General features: G+C 35.5%; 1 long non-coding RNA gene across 1 annotated transcript; it reads left to right on the top strand.

Moving 5' to 3' along the window:
• Positions 1-1,919: 1,919 nt before the first annotated feature.
• LOC139827089 (uncharacterized) lies at positions 1,920-24,532 on the top strand. Its single transcript, XR_011737285.1, has 3 exons — positions 1,920-2,241; positions 22,703-22,869; positions 24,272-24,532. It is a non-coding gene; the product is annotated as an uncharacterized lncRNA (long non-coding RNA).
• The last annotated feature ends 677 nt before the right edge of the window (positions 24,533-25,209 follow it).

Raw genomic sequence — 25,209 nt, 5'->3', positions numbered from 1 at the left:
TCATTTAGAATATCAAAATTCATCACAGTTACTAAAAGAATGTTTTCATTTGCTATCTTTTGTAGAGAAAAAGAGTATTATTCTGTTTGAGTTAGAAAAAGTGTCCCTCTCCTGAAAGTTTTATTCCTTGAGTGGTAAAAAAAAAAAGACTCTTAAACTCCCTTAGCCACAGACCCATTTACTCATAGTTTCTTCCTATGTTTGACCTCGGGTATACTTTTCAATAGCTGTGTCCTACTCCATACCCAAGGAAAATAATTATTCTATCACAGAAAGCTGATATTCACAGAAACCTACATTGTTTTCCCACATATTGCAAGACTGTGATGAAGTAATGAAAAGTATTATAGCTTTCTTATAATTTCCCGCTCTTTGATATTTCAGTAGTACAACCACTTTTCCTGTTGTAATTTTTTTATATTATTCAGTCACATTCAGAAGACTGTTGATTGGAATTTAGTAAGTTCCACAACCAAAGAAGCATCATTACTCTCTCAAAAAAGGGTAACGGGCTATTGTGACTATTATTAGTATGTTTGCATTTTTGAAGTCAGACAAAAAGTAAAACAAAAGGGGTTGATTCAAAACAGGCTAATATTCCTTCACCTAATTGTTGTCATCATGTCTTCTGGACACTGTCACTGTTCAGTGCCTTGCCATGTCTCCTGGACCTGTTTTCTGGCTTGTGATAATACAAAATACCTGAGCTGTGCTTCCATATGTAGCCGTGTTGATATCACCATTTGCTACACCTAGAACAGTCTTACTCTCTTATCTCGCCTTGCCTTGGTCTCTTCTCCTCTGCTTCTACTTGTGGTCTTACACATTCTTCTCCTTTGTGTCAGCTCTACTGCTTTTTCTACTGTTATGCGGGAATGCTTAACAAAACAGACAGAAAAGTAATCAATTTCTTTTGGTCAATGAGTTAAATCAGTTCTTTGAGAGGTATAACAGGACCAGACTCTTTTCCCAGATGGTGGGGAAGCTCATCCAAGAACAGGGAGCAGACAGGATCAAGACCACCAAGTGGTGGCAAGTTGCTATATGCCTATTCAACTTATAAAACCATACCTTTTCTTATAGGACTGCTATATAGACAAAAGTACTCATGTTGAAGAGCAAAAGTCCTAATACTGATATAGATTTGGAAAAGGTAGTTAAATTGTCCGAGAAAAACATAATTTGGTTGTATAAGGCCAAGGTTTGTGTTCAAATGCTTTGCTGGCACCATTAGGTCGGTATAGTTCCACCAATACAGCTTAATAATTGGTTGTGTAGCATTTTACACAAAATGGAGTTCCAGGTTTACCTGAAACTAGAAATACTTCTAATACAAGCAAATTTGAACAAATTCTGATAAAGCTGAATTTTTTAACATGTTTAAATGATATTAGGAAAATTTATAACTATCTAGTGATAAGAGCTGTGTGTATATAAACCGGTATAGCCTAATATATTTTGTATTTACAGAGCTCTGTGTATATAGAGGAATATGCCCTAGTATATTTTATATTTACGAATTTACATATTGCTTATATATGAAAACCTCATCTATATGGGGAATACAATGTACTCAAGTAGTTTGTTTGATGTGTTGCACGCAAACCTTCAAGTGTAATGACAGAAAGAGATTAATAATGTTAGCATAAATGATTCATCCTGCTCTATACAGAATTTCTCTTTTTATAATCTGTTACTTATATTTATTGATAGGGAAAACAGCAGGCAAGTGAAAAGCTTAAATAGGTGAAGCAGACTGAAATTAATTAAACAGACAGTGCTAGTTGAAGCATCTGCACACTGCAGAGGACCCTGACCTGGGAACTGCACTTACCCTCAGGCCCCATGGCACAGACCCGCTGTCAGATCTAAAGGCCTTTGTTAACAACAAGCTTATTGGTGAGATCAGTCACAGGGAATCGGTTTTGGTTCATTCCAAGGCAGTGAGGTTTTGTTTGTAGATGTCAGGAGAGATTTAGCAGAAGGGAGGTTATAGAGAAATATCCATAGGATAACTAATTAAATTGAAAGATTTTCATCCCATGCTGCAGGAAAATGCTTGGGCTCCAGGGACTCACAGGCTCAAGGGAAGTCACATGGGTCATTCTGAGACTTTCCCATCCCATCAGAGGAACCGGCTGCTCAAGGTGTAAGCAGAAGTATTTCGCTTCGTCAGACGTTTCACTGGCCTAACCTGGGAAGAACAATATTTCATTTCAAAAATAAATGAAAATAGAGCATGTAAGTATGAAAAGGTTTTACTTAGTATATTGTTCATAAAATAATCCAGTAGTGTTAGAAGCAGTTATCTGAACAACTTAAGTGAATATTGACATATAGGTTGGTATGAGTTATGCTTGTCCTACACTGGTACAATCATTTAATTAAAAACAGAAATAAAAAAATAAAAACTTTGCAAAATTATGACTAAAAATCCCCTGTAAGACTTTAAATTCTTTGGAGTAGTAAGAATCAATGCACTGCCCAAGAAAACGATGTAGTTTACTGCTGCAATATGTTGTTTTGCTTTGTTTTCTAGAAAGGGAGAAGAAAATATTTTTCTTGTTAATTATTCCTTTGCTTGTTTCTTCAGTGACTGAAAAGGGAGTTTTACTAAGCTGGCAATGCTGAGGTTATTAAGTGGGGGGGAAATAAAACACCAAAAAATACCCCATGAAAACTTGAATCTTTACCCTGGAAGACCAGTGAGCAGGAAATGGTAGAAAAGAGACAATTCAGGCTTGGATGACTCAGCTGAAGCAAGGAAAAACCTTTCTGGAAACAGTGGTACTGTTTCCTATGAAATTATACTGGTTGTCTGGGTTGTCTGGTAGATAAAGCAGAAGCTCTGTTCAAAACTTATCCAACTTACCAAAGTAAAGAAGTTTCTCCTCATCTTCAGATGGAATCTCATATGCTTCAGTCTGTGCCCGTTCCCCCTCATCCTATCGTTGGACATCACCGTAAGGAGTCTGGTCCCATCCACTTGACAGCCACTCTTGAGATATTTATAAACACTGATGAGATCCCCTCTCGGCTTTCTCTTCTCCAGGCTGAACAGACCCAGCACTCTCAGTCTCTCCTCATGAAAAAGATGCTCCAGATCTCTAATCATCTTTATAGCCCGCTGCTGGACTTCCACCAGTAATCCCTTAAACTGGGGAGCCCAGAACTCAATGCAATACTCCAGATGCGGCCTCACCAGGGCAGAGTAGAGAGGAAGGAGAACCTCCCTCGACCTGGGAGGGAGGGCATTTACATTTTTACAAAGCTGAACTACTGGTCATGATTACGATTAATATCTGCTATCAACTTTTTGTACCCAAGTTATAGAATTGACTGTTTGTATTACCATCAGTCTGTTGTACTCAAAATGTTGTTAAGGCCAGAAGAAACACACCATGAATTAACACATGACTGTATTAACAGTCTAATCAAAGGATTATTATTAGTCCAGCTGCAAGGATACTAAGATAGTTCAAATTGTATATAGCTAAAATGATGCGTACACACACTTCCTAGTGTTTACCCATTTTACACTCAGTCTTGTAAGTCAAATGGCTTCAGTTAGGGGAGAGGCCACACATTTAGTTGTCATCATCTTTGTTTGGAGGAGTAAGGTGCTGATGGCAGTTGTTTCCTTCTCTCTAGGATCTGCTTGGAGTCACTTTCATCTATCATCCAACTTGCTCTACATCTTGCTCTTTTTTAGTTGTCTGTAAATTAATTTTACATCCAACTTGACTTTATAAGACATGTTTCAAATGTATTGTATATCTGTACTTTGTCCTCTGTGTTATCTCTAAAGCTGCTTATACCTGGTTCCTTGGTTCATGCTTTTGATGACCAGTAACTGACCACTGGTGTATTGTTTACAACCTTGGGCCTCCAGTATCAATCTGTGCCTGTGCCTCAGAGTCTTTGACAGCACCCCAGGCCTTTTGTCCTCAGCCTACTACAGCTACATTTTGTTATAGGGTCAAAGTTCATTTTGCCCAGGAAGATCACCTGGTATTAGTATCCATCAGTTAGAGATATATGTACCTATAACAAAAAATGTTACACTCCACCACTGTGCAAAGCAAAGGAAAAGCTAAAACAGCATAAATAACAGTTATCTGGTCATGATATAATTGCTGTTACAAGCTAAAACAAATTTCTAAACATGCCAAGATAAATCCTGACAAAGCCTGACAGATCTTGATGCTTGTGCTCTTAGCTTAGCACACAGACTGTGACCTGCTACAAGCAGTGGCAACTCCAAATTTTCTAATCTACAAGGTACATATCTGTCATATCTATTTCCTTTCACAGTCCTTGGTTTTATTGAACATTAGCTAATGCTTGTTAAAATTTCCCACAGAGCCCTTATAAGAAAAGCATGTTTCTCATTACGGTGAAATGTCTCTTTTAATAAGGAACAACATGCTACCCTCCAAGTACTGTTGAAACAGTGTCTTTGATGGAAATATGAAACCATCTGTCTGACAATAACACTTTATGCGACCTCACAAAAAAAGCCACCTAAAACTACATATGAAGTAAGATACATACTTTTCTGAGCGTAAATTGATTCTTTCATCATAGATCATTTACAATATTCAAATAAACTTCTCCTTGTGCATACATAGGCAATTCACTTCCAATTCTTCTGGTTTGCCTCCAAGTCTTTTCACAAATATTGTCCACTACCTTTGACCTGCTCTTCTCACTCAGTCCTCTGCTTTCCAGAGTATAATTTGTATAATTATTACTCACTTCCAATCATATAGCTCCACCTTTCAAGCTCCTCCCTGTTGAACAGACACAGTTCTTCCCATATACTACCACAAACCAACAGTTCTTCTATTGGATGTCTCAGTTCCCACCACATTAAACCTGTTGTAGTACAGTCTTGCTGTACAACAAAAGTATAAAGCATGACTTCCTTCTTCCTATGGTATTACCCTGAAACAACATTTCGTACCTCAAAGCACGTGTAAGAACATACTATGGGAAGTTGTGAATTAAGGCTGTGTATGAATATTTAAGAAATCTCTCAAGCAAAAGAAATTAACACTGAATTAGTTGTATAAGAGCAATATACTAGGAAAACAAGGTATTATGAGAAAGAATGCCCAAATTACAATTTTTATTGTTTCTGTGGTTATTACAGATAGTTGCAAGTATTATTAATAAAAATACATATCTAATCAGACTCTAGATGGCAACACGTAGATGCCTACATCCTCAGGTCTCTTTATACAGATTGAGAGAAATAGGATTATTCGATGTTTATATCACAATATAAAAAATAATTGTGGCTAAGACTTCATTGACTCTGTTTGTGTAATCTTCTGTGACTATAGAGGGGAGATTAGGTGAATAGCTCCCCACAGATGTCTACACCAGAGACACTTGAAGCTAAAAAAATTAATCTCTTATCCAAACAGGTGCAAGCAATGAGAAAATTAGTCTTTCCTTGTAAACTAAGATGACAAGGCATACATATGTTAGAGGAATAGATAAAGTTTAATCAAGTCCAAACTTTTTCTCCTTTTGTTTTCGCTCTTCTTATTTTCTTTTCTTTTCTTTTCTTTTCTTTTCTTTTCTTTTCTTTTCTTTTCTTTTCTTTTCTTTTCTTTTCTTTTCTTTTCTTTTCTTTTCTTCTTTTCTCTTTTCTTTTCTTTTCTTTTCTTTTCTTTTCTTTTCTTTTCTTTTCTTTTCTTTTCTTTTCTTTTCTTTTCTTTTCTTTTCTTTTCTTTTCTTTTCTTTTCTTTTCTTTTTTTTCTTTTCTTTTCTTTTCTGCCACAATTTGAAAGTGTCATATTCACCTTAGCAGCTGAGGAGACAACTTCACAGCAGAGCCTCTGAGAACAGGAACTACTCATATGATCAAAACAACCATTGAATAAAGATACAAGTAATTGCAGATACTCAGTAAGACACAAATCCATTCTTTCATGTGCCAGCTAACCAAATTTTAATATCTATCCTTGACCTTCTGATTTATGGTTTTATTATTGAACAAAACTATTTTATGAAGATTAGTTTCAGTTTTTGCTGTAGCTGATTTCTAAACAACTTTTACCTATGATGAAATTTTTAGAATATCAGTAAAGGAATTCCAAAACAGGAATTTATTCTTTAGTCAACAATATACTTGTAAATCCAAATACAGCTCCTTGTCTGTAACCCACCTATGGATGCAGAAAACCTGCACTAATTTAACCTGATTTCCTCTGTTAAATTTCATCTTCCTATACAAAAGACATATTATTTTCTCCAGTTTTTTCCTAAAATGCAAGGATGTTTTCCTTCATGCATTCTCACTGTATGATACCCTTCTAATGAACATTTTTGTCTTTTACCTCAGTCTTCAGTTTTGCCAAGTCAAGTAACTCAAAAACTGGGCATTAATGTCATGTCTTTTCCACTTCCCCCCCAAAAAAATTATAATCACAAGATTACTAGGTCTTTTTTTTTTTTTGTAATTCACATCAGTTGCATTTTACATTACAGATATTTAGGCTTGATGTTGAAAATATGAGAGGCTTATTTTTCTTTCCTTTCCAAAGAGAACTGACTCCTTTAATGACACTTTCTGAAATGTGTCTGCATGACCACATTCCTCATTCAGCCTCTTCAATTTTACAAGTAAAACCAATGTCCATAGTTAGCAATACAGAGGAATCAATTTGAACAAAGCTTTTGACCACAAGCACTACACCTCTAATTTCCCTGCTTTCCACTCTATGAATAAACACAGTTGTGCATATAACAGAAAGAAATAGATCCAAGTTATTTTAATAGGACACCAGGGAAATAATAAAATTAAAAAAAAATAATAATAATAAAAGTAGATGCAACTCTAAGCATAAATCCATAATTTCTTTTCTCTTCTTACATTTTTGTAATCTCTATGAAGATCTTGCATAATCAATTAATAAGCTTTTGAAATGAACTATCTTTTTAGATTTCCTAGGAAATCTGCTTTTTAAATAAGCATATTATATGTCTTATTGCATTTTCTCAGTGCACACTAGAACATATAGGATGTTGGAGAAATGTCTTATTTTCATGGAAGTACACAAGCTGCCTCCTGTGAATAATACAGGCTGTTCTGTGACATCACAGCAGCCGCTAATCAGGTTGTATAAATGGAGACCTTGAAAATTAAAAACCAATAGAGTGACATGTCCTTTAGTTCAAATCAGTTATACATAATATTTTTCTGGTCTGCTTTAAATTCTTAAACTAATTCTAGGGAATTTTAATAATACTGGAGTTTTAATATGATGGTTACAGTGATATAATTTTGGGAAAGAGAAAATGTGGAACCTGACTGAGTCAAAAATACATTCCGCTGTGAGTATATTACGTAAATGCTCCTGTAGACCAAGTTGCAAATCAGACTCAGTTTGGTGAGGAAACAGAATCTGGCTCGTGCCATGCCATCTCACTCCAGATATTTTAAACCATTGTAGGTTACCAGTTTTCATGTACCATTTTAGAGGTAATGACTAATGTGTTCTAAGTTGGTTGGTTCTGCTGATTTTCTTCCCTTCTACTTTCTGTTTCCTCTGCAAGGGGGTGGTGGGGTGGGAGGGGTGGGGTGGAACAGTGGAATAAGCATATATTACAGTCATATTTATTATATGTGCATTGCCTCAACATCCAAGTAATCTATGCAGAAGATATTTCCTTAACTTTCTTCACAGGAAGTAATCATTCCCAAAGTCTAGCTCCAGGTAGCCTCAGAATTATGTAGAAAATCTTGTGATCAACAGCATGCGTTGATCATAACATGATCAACAGCATGCGTTGATCATAACACGATCATAACATAAACTACTGCAAGAAGAATCTAAGTGTATGTAGATTCCTCAGAACACTTCAAAATCATGCCATTGCATACTTTTTATTGTATGTTGGATTTTATATGCTTTCTGAATTTCTCAGTTTAGGATTTTTTCAGTAGTTTTTGATTGGCAAGACATGAAAAGACAATATAAGTCTTTACAAAGGCTAAAGTCTAAATGAAACAGCTTCAGGCTAATTTGTTGGCAAATTTGTTGGATATTTGCTTTAGAGTGAAGAAAAAAAAAAGGAGACAGAAGACTCTTTTTCCCTTTCACAGAATCACAGAATGTTAGGGATTTGAAGGGATTTTAATTGCATAGGTGAGATCATGCACTGTCTAAAGCTTTCACTGGTTGTTTGCTGATAATCATTGTCTCACTACACAGTTTGAATGATGATTCATCAGGTTAAATAGAAGAAATGTCAACATTTTCCTTTGTATCTGGGTATTCCCAGTAGTGAAGAGCCAGCACAGACTTGGATTTTGGCTGCCATTGGAGACTAGGGCCTAGTAAAGGGAAGAAAACCCTGGGAAGTAGATGGTATTGATTTTTCTCAAGAGCTGGCTTTAACCCAGTGACCACACTTCAATGTTCAATTTGCCAAGCAACAAAAGGACCTTCCCTTTCTATTTTGTGTGTGTAGGAGTGTTGTTTTATTCACCTTTTTTTCCCTCTTCAATGCTCAATACAAGTCCTAGGAACCAGGACAACATGATCAGAGTCAATATTGGTTTGAAAACATACAGAAGAATGATTTTCCAGAGTTTATAAAGTTAAAACTTCTTAAAGTTTTCCAGACATCTGAGGTTAAATGCCTTGAAACCACTAGGGCCATTGTTATTAATTACAGAACAGTGCCATGGCATTTTCAACAAGAGGTATCTCAAAAATTCTTGAAGTAGCTGAGAGTTTATACTTCATCAGTGTAGGTACAAGCACAGTGTGAGAAAATGCAGAACCAGATACAAAAAATATCTGTGCACCTAACTCTCAGTGAAGCAGGTGACCCTTAGGTGGCAAAGAACACTGTGGAACTCTGATACAAACAGGACAACAATAAATCACAACAAATTTCTACAAAACCAGTCATATCCACTAGAGGTTTGTATATTCATACGGAGTTATAATTAGAATGAGGATCAAATGAAGCAACTGATATTTCTGAACATTCTTAAAATGTTCCTCTGCTGCTGGCCTGGCTGTTTAACAAAAATAAGTGGTTTTCATTGCCCTATTCATGTTTGATCAGCTTTGGGGTGGACAGAAAAATGCATGCCAGTATTCTACTCTTATTGTAACACAGTCGAAGTTAAGGACAACAAAATAACAGTTTAAGGAGACAATCTAGGAAAAGAAATATGGGCTACTAGAGATTTAATAAGTATTGGGTTTATGCTTTGCTTTCAGCCTGTCAAAGTACGCAAAGAAATTAAGTTTTGTGGCAAAATAGCCAAACCTCATGATATTAAGAGTCCTTTTAAAAGACTAGACACTACAGTTACTTGAATATAATGGAGTCTGTAATTTCAAAATAAAAATAGCTTGTTTCTAGTCCTCAGAGGTTAATTTAAAAAACATTAAAATAAAAATTTAGAAGCAGTAGGGAAAATAAAAAATAACAAACCTAAATAAATCTCCACATGTACTATTTTTAAAATGGTAATTTTTAGCTTATTTCATAATGTTTATAACATGACTCATGAACATTGCATACTGGTAGTTGCAACACAACACTATTCTGGTGACTTTGGGGAAGTTTTACTTGAATTCCACTCTATATAAACTGTGACTAATTGACTGATTCATTTTGGCATAAATGTAAAACTATATTGATTCCCATGTCCTTAAACTTACATGTGAGGCAGATTGAGCTTGGCAGAGAATTCTTCTTCTGCAGGTACTGCATTCAGTTGACATATACAGCTCCATGTAGGCCTCTTTCCAGGTCCTAGCCCAGGCAGAGCAGGGGGAAGACAAGGCTGATGGAGTAACTCTGGGCAGTTCTTAAAGACAATGCCTGAGTCAGAGTCAATGGAAAAAATATACTTTGTCCATCTCTCTTTGCACTGTGTGTTCCATGTTACACTTCATAGAAATACCAAAGCAGGAGTGGGGCAGTATAAAGACAGTAGAGGAAAAAGGTGGACACAGGGAAGTGAACAAACTGAGAGAGTATCTGGACAAAATACTGAAGACAGCTTAGGGAAGGGGATCAACCAGTTCAAAGAAAATAATAAAAGAAAGCCACCAGCCTTCTAGCCTCCTGGGCTCTGTTAGGCAGAGCATTGCCAATATGTCAAGAGAAGTGGTTCTTCTTGATTCAACACTGGTGAGATACATCTGAGGTGCTGTGTCCAGTGCTGTGCTCCTGTGTTGAAGAGATACATAGGCATACTGGGGCAAGTTCAACAAAGGACTGTTGAGATGATTAGGGGACTGTGGCATCTGAGCTACATGGAGAAGCAGAGAGCGCTGTGGCTGTATAGATTAGTGAATGCTTGGGGGGATCTTCTGGACAAACACTTAATGAGGGGGAGTAAAGATGGAGCCAGACTCTTCTCAGTGGTATCTAGGTAGCAGGACAAAAGGCAATGAGTACAAAGCGAATTTCAAGAAATTCTGTTTAAACAGAAGAAATAACCTTTTATTTTAGGGGAGGTTGAACAGTGGACCAGCTTTCCCAGAGAATTTGTGGAGTCTTCATTCTTGGAGTTGTCTAAAACATGACCAGACATTCTTTGAGCAACCTGCTCTAGCTGACCCTGTTTGAGCAGGGGGTTGACTACATGATCTTCAGAGGTCCCTGACAACCTCAGCAACCCTGTGATAACCAAAAGATGAGATCCAAATCTAAATCAATTTTGAACGTTTATTAATTCATTCAGATTCTTTTTCATGAACCTCTAATACAGGTAAAGCTGAATGGGAAATTAAGTCCTGTATCCCAGTCTCTAGGAGGAAACTGTATTGGTATGAAGAAAAAAAAATAAATAAATAAATAAAAAAAATTACTCTTGTAGTTCTGTGACATGGTGACCAAGCAGAATGAGTGTTCGGGGATCTCTTTCAGTGAAACAAAACCTTCCACTTGTTCCTCTTTATGTTGTGGAAATTAATATCAGGGAGGAGAAGAAAGGATATAGTACAAGGGGAGTGTTTGTATAGAAGCTTGGCAGATTCTTCTTTGGGATTTGTTTTCCTCTTTAATTAGTCCCCGGTGCTTATGCTACTTTAAAAGTCTGGGAATAATTGAAGCCAATTTGGACAACTCAGATTGCTTCTAGCCAAAGTCAAGCAAGCTTAATAAACATAAGATCAGTACTTAGGTTTCGTAATATTTTGTCTTCTATTGTCACTCTACTGTTAGGAAAATAACCTGGTTCAAAAATAATAAAAGTGAAATGGGAAGAGAATGTGATAGGATAGAATGTTTTGGGAAAGACAGACAGTGGACCATTCCCATCCTTTCTGTTTGTTGTATATAAAGTGTTGAAGGTTTTATAGAATATATTTCAGAATCAAATAGCTGATTTTTGAATCTAACTATGAAAAAGTGAAAGATTGAAATCAACTAGGAGTGCACTTTCTGTGATAGGTTGTTTTTTGAACTTGCTTTTCTCAAATATTATTTTTTTGGAAAAAAAAAATGATAGCGATTTATTTAAAGTTAATGGCAATTTAAGACTACACACAGTTTCCTGGAAATTACATTTAAATTTGAGGATATCATTAGGTCTTACCTATTTTTATGCATCATGTCAAACTGTTTTAGTCATTCTCAGAGTCTCATGCTACATTGTCAGTGAATCAGCATTTTCTCATAATGACAAATCAGAACTGGTAAAGAATTCATTTAGAATTCACGTAGTATGACTGGAAGAGACAACCACAGCATCAACTTTATTATGAACATGTTGGAAACTCTGAGCTGTGCAAAGAGATTTCTTTGCTTATGTTATTCAAACATTTATGTGGACTATATTTTGATTAAGGTTTGTAATGGCGAAACACAATCCTTCCTTCCTTCCTTCCTTCCTTCCTTCCTTCCTTCCTTCCTTCCTTCCTTCCTTCCTTCCTCCCTCCCTCCCTCCCTCCCTCCCTCCCTCCCTCCCTCCTTTCCTCCCTTCCTCCCTCCTTTCCTCCCTTCTTTCCTTCCTCCCTCCCTTCCTTCCTCCCTCCCTTCCTCCCTCCTTTCCTCCCTTCCTCCCTCCTTTCCTCCCTTCTTTCCTTCCTCCCTCCCTTCCTTCCTCCCTCCCTTCCTCCCTTCTTTCCTCCCTTCCTCCCTCCCTCCCTCCCTTTCTTCCTTCCTCCTTTCCTCCCTCCCTTCCTCCTTTCCTCCCTTCCTTCCTCCTTTCCTCCCTTCTTCCCTTCCTCCCTTCCTCCCTCCCTCCCTTCCTCTACATTCCCTCCCTCCCTCCCTTGCTCCCTTCCTTCTTCTTTCCTTCCCTCTACATTTCCTGTCCACATTTTCAAATTAAGAAATCTACCAGCTTATCTCTTTTAATTTTTTTTTTCTTTCCCTTAAATTCTAGCTCAGTCCTGAAGACATCTACTTATAAAATATGTTGGATTTTCATATTGTCTGAGTTTTAGAATGCCATTAAAGTAGGAATTTTATCCAAAATAATTTTCAAATTTGTAGAAATCAAATAAGAATAAAAAATATTTATATTCGTTCCTAAGATATTTCCTGAACTACTTATATCAGAGAACAAAGAAAGAATGAAACATAGGTACATGATAAAACTTTTTCTTACTTTCCTTGTTCTTTCATAATGTTAATATATATTAATGTTGCATACTGTTTATGAACTGGTAGGTTTTGATACTCTCTGTCCTAAATGCTGGAGCATTTTTGATGGCTAGATGTTATCATGGCTAGACACTAGCACTGGCTAAAATAAATTCCATTAAAACCTGACAGTTTGATAACAACTTTAAGAGAACTTTTAGTTCATAATAGTCATTTTATGCAGTAAAATCAAATATTTCTCCTTCCTCTCCTTAATCTCTAAATATGGTACATCTTCAGGCTGATTTAGTTCAGTGAGTAAATAGCAGGGTATCTGCTAGTCCTACCTATGTTTCATTGGTTTTCCAATGTTCAGCAATATACAAATCCCCTTGGAGTCATTTAACATATCTCTGTCTAATAAATTTTATAAACACAAGCTTTGTAAGACATCCGTGACATTTAAGTTGCATTATTAAAGAATAAAGTAGTGTATATGCTCGAACAACAGGGGGCTTTATCTTGCAATGCAATAAAGAAAGACAGCAAATTGTATAAAGTTTATATGCTTTGCATCTATTATTTTCTCAACATTTCAGACTCCTGTAGGTATTGTGTGTCTTATTCTGGAGTGGAGTAGTAATAAAAATACACAAAACTTCACTAACAGTTTTCTAATGAACTCCTTAAAAGAAGGCATTAGGGACCTTTTAGTTTTATTCCTACAATGAATATAGAACACTGTGAAAACACAGCTTCAGAATAAAGAAGATGAAAAAAAAAATCTATGTAGTTTCTTTCTGGCAATAGTTTCTTCAGTCTTGCTATTCCTTATGTTTGATTCTGTTTCAAGAGAGGGAAGTGAATCTGACCTCCATTTTTATCATATAATGAATACCTTAATGATTATCAAAACACTAACCTACTGCCTTTGAGCTGCAGTGGCTGACAATCACCATAAATAATAGATTCTCATCTAAGTAGGTTAACTGCACAGTTTGAAATGCGTGGTCATTCCTGCTTCCTGAATTCCACCTGGAGGTCTGAGTGACTGCTAATAACGCTGCAGCAATATCTGTCAGGCTCCTGAGGTCAGACACTCCACACCTGAAGAAATTATCCCCCAAATTGTTCCATTAGCTTGCATATGGGGTTGTTTTCATTGCCACCAGACTTGCTCTTGTAGGAGAAAAGTAAAATTTTCACTAACTTCTTTCACATTACTGAAAAAAAAAAAAAAAAAGAAGGGAAATTAGAACAGCAGGAAGGAGAGGAAAACCACAAGGATGCTGAAAGCTGAGTCTCTTTCATATTCATATATGCAAAAGCAAGATGAATACAAAATGAATTTAAAACACTACCAGAAGCTCCTTTAACCTTTCACAGTTGCAAATAATTCTATAACATATATATAACGGAAGAATAAATTCCTCAGTCTTCTTTGGATTTAATTTTCTCATCTTTGACCAAGTAAAAAGGACATGTGTAATTAATAGTTGCCACTAACATACAGACAGGTAAATATGCTTGAAACCTGACTGTTTCTTGAATAATCAATTAACAAATCCAAAATGTTTCTCTGAGAAAAAAAACAAAAAGATGGATTTTAATTTTATTTTATATGAATTAGTTGGTTTTATCAGTTTAAGCAAAGAAAATAGAGCGGTGTTAAGACATAAAGATCTGTCTAAAAGCCCATTGTTTCATTGCTGTTGTGAAATGATTCAGCGTTGTGCCTAACACTTCTGAGATGTGACATAGTGTAGTATTTAAAGGGTTAACAGTCCATAAATAACCTCTACTTTTCTGTCATATGCATATATGATTTCCATTTTGTCTCTAAAATATGGTGTAAACAATATTTTTAATGTCCCCATTTTTAAAGCTAGAATGAATACAGCTTTCAAAAGAAGATGATTTGCAATCAACTATTTGATCATCAGTCTCCATATCTGTAAAAATAATGTTCATAGGCTTCTTTGCTTGGCCATCAGGTAGACCAAATAACCTTCACGGGATTTGTGATTGGGGTTTTATGCTTCTCTTTTCTAAATCATCCTTGCTTTACTTTTTGTCACTATAACAATCCTGGAGATACAGGCATATACAATGACAATAATCAATCCTCAGAAATGTCTCTTAAAAAGTGCCAGTTTGCTCACTTTAGAAATTATGTGGAAAGTATATGGTGTCAATGTGCTAAAATAATATTTTGAGGGGAATGGTTTGTGCTGCCCTGGCTTCCTTACCTTATATTGAATGTCTGTCTTATTTAAGTTCCCCTGAGTAGTAAAGGCTGGATGCAGTTGTATAAATGCAGCCAAGGCCATTAGAGATGCTCTGGGGCAGGGGTGTCAAACTCATTTTCACCAGGGGCCACATCAGCCTCACAGTTACCTTCAAAGGGCTGAATATAATCTTAGGACTGTATAAATGTAACTATTCCTGATGTGGTCGCTGATGAAAATGAGTTTGATACCCCTGCCCTAGGGTATCCCAGACAACTGTGTAGGGCTAGCAGGGCTAAAAGGGCTAGAATGGCTAGCAACTATGAATATCACCTAGTCGTGATAAGATTTTACATTCTATTTTACAAATTTGTTCTACAATGTCTTCTTTGACACTTAAAAAAATATCCTTAGGACCATAAAAATAAGTGAAATTTTTGAAATTGTCATTTTCATAGTGAATCCCAATGTGAATAATTAATTTAAGGATGAAGCAATGATATCAACCCAAACTCCTCCTCTGATTCTTTCACCATCTGTAAGTCTTCAGTACACAGAAAAAAATCTAACATACTTTTAGTGCAGTTATTTATTTGCCATATTTTTTAAATTTAATATTATCTATCACTAGTGTAAACTATTTTGCCACTTCTATGCAGCTGGTATCCTGATATTACAGAACAAAGGTTATTTTCTTTCTACAACGTTCTGAGATCACAATCACAGCTGTATTATCAATTAACAAATATAAACCATAATACCTTATCAGAGGAAATTCAGAAGTTGTCTGTTCACACTAGCTACAATTACCGAGTGCTCCGGGTTTTCCTAAAGAGTGTCCATCTAAACTATTTGTGTTTCTCATGCATACAAAGCGGGGTCAGGGAACCACCTGATCGCTACTATAGACATCAATGATAACTTTGGGACAGCAACACAAGGTAAATTTCTTATTTATCTGAACCAGTCTGTCCATCTGCTTTGGTATGATGTTTTAATCCTCTGACTGAGCATTGCTACGGGAGTCCCAAGAATGCATATTAAATTGTTTGAATTAGAATTATATGAGCACAGGTTTTGTCACTTTCTGCTAATGTGTATTTGTCCATTAGTGGCTTGTGGTCTTTGAACTAACTGTTCAGTCATTAAAGGAATGGGAGGAAAAGAGGGGAATAAGATAATAGGCCCTTGATGTTTTTCAACAGTATCACTGTTTTTCTCAGATTGGCAAGCTACAGCACATTGGCATAGAGGTAGTGTTTAACAATGGTGCCTGAAAAGAAACATGCCAACTTTGGCTCCAGAGTCACCACAGGGTTTTCTTGCTTGGTTTTCATGTTCACTCTTATTTAACCATTCATTTATTAAGGAAAAAATAGCAAGTTGCATTCATAGCACTTGAATAAGAAATATGAAAGATTGGGAAACTCCACATCCACAAGCCATTGCTACTCTATATGTAAAAATTGCTATATTGTTTCTTGGATTAAAAGACATAAAAAAAACCCCCAAAACCCACATACACAACCTGAAGCAAAATAAAAAAAACCAAACAAACAGAAATTCAGAAGATTTGTATATGAATGTGTTTGTGTATGTATGGATATATTTTAGTCTGCATGCTGGAAGAATTTGAAAAAGCATTGTTTATAGGCTTTTGCAAAAAAGCCATTTAAAAAATAGTATTAGAAATTAACTATTTTAAAATAGGATTTTTTCCCCCTATTTTAATATTTATTTATTTATTTATTGCTCCACTGTGCGTCATCAACCTCATGAAAAAGAGGTGATACCATTACTGAACTATGAGAAGTTATTAGAGAGAAAATGAAGCAGCAGAAAAGAAAATGTGGAAACAGTTGAAGATCATGAGCTTACTCTGGATGATAAGGATGTCTCTTGCTAGTGGGTTTCTATATTTAAATAGCTTTTAGTAATTCCATGACCAGAGGTGATAAAAAGAACCATAAGGTAGTGTTTGTAAAACTGTATGAAGAGTGATTACACAACAATTTGAGGAATATTAACATAAAAGTCAGTTATGAATGTTAGAAAGGGATTTTTTTTTTCATTTAGCTATGAGATGTAAATGGTGCTAGCAGAAAAATACTCTCTTCTGTGAACTATTCAGTGGCAGAGAATGATGATGCCTGTGTTTTTCTAAGTAGATTCATTTTTAGAAAAAAAATAAATTAGTGAATTTTAGTTCAGACATGTTAGTAATTTTTGTTTGATGTTTCTACGATGTCTTCCTAAAATAGGATATGTTTCTCAATACTAAGTGTACAGAATTCTTAGCACATACATTTTCATATTCTAAATATTGCCGGAACAGAAAAGATATAAATTGTATGCATTTGGGTTGGATACAGAGGTGAAAAATGATGGTTGCACTGTTGGAGTCTTAAGCAGTAACCTAGAAGCCAATAACTTCATGATACAGGTGATTGATGATCTAGCCAGGAGAGATCCTCACTTGGACTTGTTTCTCACAAACAAGGAGTAATTGATCAGGGATGTGGAGGATTAGTGCATCCTTCATTGAAGCAACCATGAATTTAGGGAGTTTAGGAACCTGAGATAAGTAATGCAACTACAAGAATGGGCTTCAAGGATGCTTCAAGGATTTTGTCTTGTTCAATGATCTGCTTGGCAGGATACTATGGGAAACTGTCTTGGAGGTCAAAGAGGCTCAAGAGAACAAATGGTCTATTCTGATATGCAAGAGTTGTTGCAGAAGGCCAGCATGGATGAATAAATATCTCCTGACTAAGCTGAAATATAAAACAGGAGTACACAAAAGGTACACAGAAATATTTTCTGAACATGCAAGCATGATATTTGGACAGCCAAAACTCAGCTGGAATTGAAGCTAGTGATGAATGTGAGGAGCAACAGGAGGCATTGCTGTGTCTGTGTAGCAGAAGGAAATTCGAGGAAAGTGCAGGATTGCTGCAGAGGGGGAACTAGCAACATCAGATGCAGAAAATTTTGAGGCACTCTGTGCCTTTTTACTTCTTTCAGCAATTTGATTTTCAGTGTAGCCGCCTAGATCCCTGAGCCTACCAGGACAGTCTGTGAGGACTGGAGCATAGGAGAGGAATGGTACACTTAAAGAAACTGGACATAGAAAAGTCCATGGGATCAGATATTCCCATTAAGGGGTCATCCAGGGGTGCTCATTTAATGTCTCTGTTAACAATCTGGAGAATGAAATAGGGTACACTCCACACAAGATTATGGATGACAAGAAACTGTGAGAAGCAGTCAGTAAGGAGGAGGAGAAGTCTGTTTTTCAGAGGGATATTAATAGGTTCAAAGAATGTGCCAACAGAAATTTTATGGAAGTTCAACAAAAGGTAATGCACAGTCTTGAATCTTTGGTGGAACAACCCCAAATATATTTTTTGCTAATTCAAAATAGAGAAAATTCACTTACAAAGATTAGAAATGTATATAACAAGTACTAAATTAAAATAATTTATCTAGCTATGTTTTCAATATAATAGAAGATATGTTGATCATATTTTATTATCCAAATATCAAAGCTGAGAGCCATGAGATTAGGAACTTAGTTGCTGAAAGAATACAGTGTACTGCATGTCATTTTAAAGACTATGAAGGATGCAGATTTCCTTTGATATCCAGTTCTCAAGTGTATTCCTTTACACTCAAGTCTCCTCTCCTTCCCTCAAGAATTCACGATCATGAAGCAATTTAGCAAATACTTTTGTTACTCTACCTATAGACCGTGAATTGCTTGCACCTCTGTGGAAATGTCATTTCCTTGATAAGGTAAGAGTTTTTTTTTTTTCCCTGTGGTAAATAATTTAGCAATCTTAAACTTGACTGAACTATAAACATATTTTTAATTCAATATGGTGAAAAACACTCATTCTTCTATTAGTTTAGATATTGTTTAACATTGTGTTTCTTCCTTTCATTTATTAATTTTTATATTTCATACAAACATGAAAATGTATGACAATTTTTTGCAGATCCATATGTGTACTGTTGCTGTATGGAGCTAATTATTAGTCCTTGATTAAGAGTTAGCATGATGGTAGTTAAACATTAGTGGTTATAAAAGTTTGGAGAGATTGTTGTCTAACCCAGTTTTGAGAAATATTGTGCAAAAAAACCCACACCTACAACTGAAACATTCTGGCAGGATCTTCTCACGTTCTCAAGGCAAAAGTGCTCTTGGGAATACAGTTTGTATTCTGTGGAAAGAAATCTCAGCCCATATGAATGGGTAGAAGAACAGATATTTTACTGAAATCCCAGCATTGGATGAATAGATATTCTACTGAAAACAAACACATTTACTCATGAAAAAAAGATTAAAGTAAGGTTGTAGAAAGTCCTTATCTATGCATTCTGTAAAGACTTCATAAGTATTACAGGGGAAAAGCATGATTCAAGGAATTACAAGCAAGTTCCCGACACAGCACATTTCCAAGAGAACCAAGTGCAAATCGGATTCCTGTTATCAAAAATACATATATATAAAAGCATACACATCACAAACATTAAAATATGTGGGTTTTCTTTAAATCTAGCAAAAGCAGGGGAAAAAAGTATGTATTTGAAAATTGTCTGTATAGACAGGGCTGGAAAAAGGCATGTTAAACATGGCACTTTTTTAAACCTAGTACCAGATGTGTAGGTTTCATATGAAGACATTTATGTTTTCATTTTGACAATGATAAAGTTGTTGTATACGTATGTCCATCTCTATATTTGCTTGTGTAGTCTGAGGTAAATTTAAGGGAGTACCTCAGAACACTTCAATAAGTAAATCATAGAATTAATATAATTTCTCTGTGTTACATCATTACTTTAATTCCTTTAAAGTTTGTTGTGGAAGAAAAGAGATTAAGACTGTACTGTTGATCTTTGTAAACAGGACTAACTCACTCCCTGGGAAGTTACAAATGTAGGCGGGATCAAATTCCTGTGATTCTTATCTGGTACTGAGAACAATCAATGGAACTACTTAGAGTTCTTCACATAAATAGCTACAGTTTGCAAGGTCAAGCCCTCAAGAAGTAAACTAGTAGGCAAGGCTTTCATTGATATCAATATAGATTACACTTTTGCCAAATAATGGAGTATTGCACACACTATCGGACCTGTCCAGCATCTCTGCTGTAGTGCCTCTCCACTGCAATTTTCTTTGAATTACAGTTAGTAAAGAACATCTTTCCTGGTGAAAATAAATATACATAGGGAAAAACAATAAAGATTTGAGGCAAATCAGCAGCCTGAATATTTGTCTTTGTGATATTTCAGTTACCTGGGATTTTATTATTGGATAATTCAGCAATCCACACATCTTCAGCACAGTGTTTCACTTTTTGTTTCAGGAAATCCAAATTAAAATCCTCTACTGTCTACTCCTCCCAATATTAGGGAAAACAAAATCAATGGATCTGAATAGCAAAGTTCTCAAAAATGAGGTTATTCCTTATCTGTAACAAAACCATCTATAGGACAAAGCAAATAAGCAGGACAGCATTTGATGAAGCCTGCCAGTAGCGGTCCAAAGTGTCTGGGCTTCTTGCCAATAGTCTCTGAACCTAAAATCATGGGTTTACAAAACAGCTAAAGTTTCACACCACTCAAGACCATTTTTTCCTTGACAGCTATGAATTACCATTGCTGCTCCCCTAGTTTGCTCACTGGTCCAAAATATCCTGAAAAGCTCTGATTAGTATGACATGAAGGGAAAAGAAGATTCATATTTTAAGGTATTTTTATTGGTTAAATTAAAAGCCAAATGATATTCTATTAAAATAAAAGAACCGAGTATCTTAAAAGCTTAGTTTATTCAGCTTCAGTGGAAGTCTGAGCTACATGGTCATACCAAGAATAAAAGCAATGATACAGGTCAGTTAGAGATGCCAGAACATTTAGTCTTGCTGTCTAGAGGACTTTCCATAGACATTGAGATATTTAGAATGTGTGCTTATTTTTTGTGTGGATTATTTTAATCCACTTGAGATGAAAATGACACAAACTGAGGTTCTACACCAAGCATGTAAATGCCATTCAGCATTACGACCCTAGTTTTAGATAAAGGTGTGAGGAATAGCCTTAGGTTTTTTCTTTCATCTTACTGCTTGTTAAGGTAAAAAAGTAAGCAGGAAGATGAGGACATTGTTCACAGATATTTAGGACATTGTAATAAGGATTGGATTTCTTAATTTTGGCATGACCTTGAGCACGTGACATAGGGCTACATCTACATATGGTCTCTAGATATGTTGTTGCAATCCATAACTTACAAGAATCCTGGTGTGATGGAATCCATACAGCTGTTCCCGCAGGGAGACAGATGCTTACATATCAGATCCATAAAGCCAGCTTGCTGCAAAGGGAGCTATCTTGATATCTGGTCAATAGCAAATATAAATGGGAAGTGTTATCTCAGGTGAGCATATGAGTATCATAAGCCAGAATGTTAATAATAATTCTTGTTTGCCTTGTTCTTTCAACATGTTAATAGGATAAATATATTGCATTGGCACCTTCTGAATTATCCTTTGTGATTACTTACATGAAGAAAAACCTGCTCTAGTCACTGTGCAGTTCTACAATCTTAGTACCTTAAAATTATATAAAGCCCCCCTGGTAGAAATTTTCATATCAAGGGAGATCAGACTTGAAGAAAACTGGAAACTGTCCCCATTGCTTCCCAGTAGCTGAGATGTGTTTTTCAGGGTTATAGTCTCTGTATTAGGTATTTAGTCTTCCAGAGAGTTTGGATGTTGGCTTTTATACATAGTCTGAAAAATGTAAATCTTCTTGTACATACATACCTATTATTTCACAGACTTGTGGAGAAAAATACTGCAGTATCAGGGAGTCAGATGTTACACTTATGGTTCAAAGCAGTAGCTTTGTAAGTAGGTAGTGTAAAAACATGATTTTTATATGTAGAAAAAGGTTTAAGCTAGAATTCCAGATATATATGGTAGATACATTCAGTCTGAGACTTGTTTATCAAAGACACTTTGGGACAACTAAATTGCTGAGTTCCCTCCTCTACTATCACTCAGTACAGAGCACTAATTCCAGATCATGTTGGAGGACTACACAGACTCCTTCCTGCCCACCTGCCCTCCAGTACCATCACCCGACATGTCTTTAAAAACAGGCATGGAAAACAAGTTTTTCTAATTCTGACTGCACAAAGTCCTGGGAGCATTATTCTTACAAATTTATGATAGAAGAACTGGTATCAGTAAGAGTGGTTGCCACAGCTCAAATTACTGTATGTGCTGAGAGGAACTTTCAAGTCAAGAAAATTGTGTCAAGGTGATATTCACAGGTTTTCAGAATTTAATTTTTATTAAATTAGTCCTTTTCTAGAGAGTGATAATTTTCATATTTGATGATTAATAGTTAAAAATCTGTTTCATACATTCCTACCTGTGAGGGTAGTGTGTCAGACAGTTATTCAAGTTAGAGCACATTGGAATATCTGATTCAATTAATGTACTGAGACACTGTATCATTATTGATTAATAACTAGATATTTCTCATTCTTTTATGTAATTTGTTATGGGCTGACTATGGTTATCTGAATTCAAATTTCAAATCTAAGTGTCAAAAGCCAAGTCTACCCAGCTAAATCTAGGCATGCAACTACATGGTACAGTTATCAACAACTGTGATAATTAATTATTTAATAAATATGCCTGAACATGTGTGTTAGGTACCCATGATTGAAAAACAGGCCATGTATGTTTATTTTTCACTATATACACACACTCAAACTATTTTAGTGGTTGACAGCTATGATGAGCTAGTCAGAAAGAATTCAGGAGGATTTTTTGAGCATTTACTAAAATAAATCTTGTGTTCTTTACTATTTATTTATATTTGCGTAGTTTGCTCAACTGGGCCAAATTCTACTCCTTTCTTTGATTCTCAACTCAACATGACAAAGTGGACATTTATTTGGAAAGGAAGAACCAAATATTCTCCTAAAGCAAAAGTCAAAATAGTCTGAAGTCACACTGGAGAAAGACGAGCAGTGTGAATAAGAGCAAAGAAGGTAAGGGTTTTTTAAATATATATTTTAAACAATTCACTTTAAAGTTATTCATAGTCTGCATAACTTTTCAACATTTTTATTCATATGTCGTGAAATGTGAATGTGTAATTAAAAATATCGGTATAAGAGGGGTTATTCTTTCTAATTCAGGATTGGTGCTAACTGAAACTGAGGCTAATAAATTTCAAGGGCTTTGGTTTAGAAGCTTTTTTCCATAAACACTTTCACTTTGGTTTTCATCCAACAGCAGGATTATTGCCTTGTACTATGAAAAGAATGGTTAAATTGTACACTTTCATCACCCACTACCATGGAAAATTCTCTCATTATTTGTCTCTCCCATAAGTTAGGTAATGTTTTACTACATTTTCACTTTCGTAACTCCACACTGCAGAAAACTTAAGAAAATACTCTATTTGTTTGAATTTTTTGAAGTTGCATATCACTAATTGGGCCCTAATAAGTGTGATATGATATCACCAATAATTTGAGTTCAGGTGGACTGCTTACTAAATGTGATATTTCAACATTAGGAGGCCAGTGAGCCATGTTTCAACATTTAGCTATTATTCAAACATACAAACAGTTGCGTAAAACACAGAGATTCTAACATGATAGAAAACGAATTTCCTTCTGCTTATATAAATGTGCATCCCATTCTTGCCTTTTGTGTGGTGTTCTTGGTGCCTCTTTCTGTATTGGTGAGGAAACAAGTCAGTATTGCAAAATGACAATCTTGCTATACTTAAACCACGGTTTCATGAAGTACAAAATGCATTTTTGAAGTACATGGCATCTTATAAAAAATGGTGGTTTTATACAATGAAGACCACGGAGTTGTGGAAACACACTTTAAAGCATAATTATTAAAAAACAAAACAAAACAAAAGTAAACAAACAAAACCCAAAAAGACACAAACAAATCACACAAACAACAAACAAAAACCCTAACCACACACACAAAATAAAAACCAACAAAAACAACAATTTAAAAAAACAACTTGGAGAGTAACTTTCCTGAAAGACTTTATAACTAGTTAATCTTTAACATGCGATCCGTTCTCTTAAAGTCAGTTTAAAATCAGCAAAAATCCCTACTGTTACCATGTCCTTTTCTCTGTTTGAACTCAAAATGAAATACTTCTGTGTGCTTATACCTTTTCTGAATAAAATAAATACCAGTAATTCTGCAGACTTTAAATCTCTCATTAATAGTCATTCATTAAAGGGCCAGTGTGTTATTTAAGCACTGCAGTCTGGTGACTTGTAAAAAAAAGTTCAGCATTTATTTGTAAAGTAAATCTTGTGGTTCTAGGGCAAAGGTAGAAAACATTAATTTTGAAGATTCAAAACCTAGAAAGCAAATAAGGCTGACCAAATATTTGTTTTTATTTGTCTCCAGTTCCATGATGTCTTTTTTAAAAAGTTCCACTAAGAATGCTCAAGTGCCTGGAGAAACAAGTACACACTTTTTTGAAAACCCTTAAAAATGTCTTTTTCCAGATAAAGGTTGACACATAACTAACCAATATGTTTGTCTGGATATCAGCTACCAGATTGTTAAAGAAAAAACAGACGTAAAATGTGGACAATGCTTTCTGAGAAGTGACTACAGGTTTTGCAGTTCATTTGGAGAGATTATTTGGACTTATTTCTTTATTAAATAGAGCAATAAGAAATGACAGTGTTTTCTTCTGAATTGTTGTTTTTCACATGTAATGCTCCTGAAAAAAGCTTACTCAGGGAACTGTCTCTCATAGATTAAAAAACAGTTCTGGTTTTAAAATTTCATTTTATTTTTTAAGCATGAACATTTTTAATAGTTGAAAGTGTCAAGCTGAACTGCAAAAGGAAATAATTCAGGTGGAATTAGGACATCAAAGTGACACTGAGTCTTCTTGTTGCTCTTCTGGGCTTAGTTGTATGAAAGTAAGGTGAACTGTACATCTCAGTCTCAAAGGTTGTAGATCCCTGTCATAAACTAAAATAAAGTGAAGGTGAAGAACAAATATAACTGAAAAAGAAAAATCACGGTAGACTCATGGATACCATATGGATCATGGATGCCATTAGCGTCTTCGTGAATCTTCCCAAGGCTACTAATTTAGACTGAGAACAAGCCTCATACACACTTTCCTGTCTTACCAAACCATTTAAAATCCATCACTGAATAATTAGGGTAACAAATGCAAATATTTCTGTAGTAAATATATGCGGGTTCATATTGTGGGACTATTATTCCTAGGTCAGTCACTGAAATGGTGCAGCTGGGATAATGCCGTTTTGATGAAGTGATGTCAGTTTACCTCATACAAATATTAATACTTGGCTCTGTTCACC

The sequence above is a fragment of the Patagioenas fasciata genome, chromosome 1 (genome assembly GCF_037038585.1).
Source record: "Patagioenas fasciata isolate bPatFas1 chromosome 1, bPatFas1.hap1, whole genome shotgun sequence".
Lineage (NCBI taxonomy): Eukaryota > Metazoa > Chordata > Aves > Columbiformes > Columbidae > Patagioenas > Patagioenas fasciata.
This window is presented reverse-complemented; position numbering and strand designations above follow the sequence as displayed.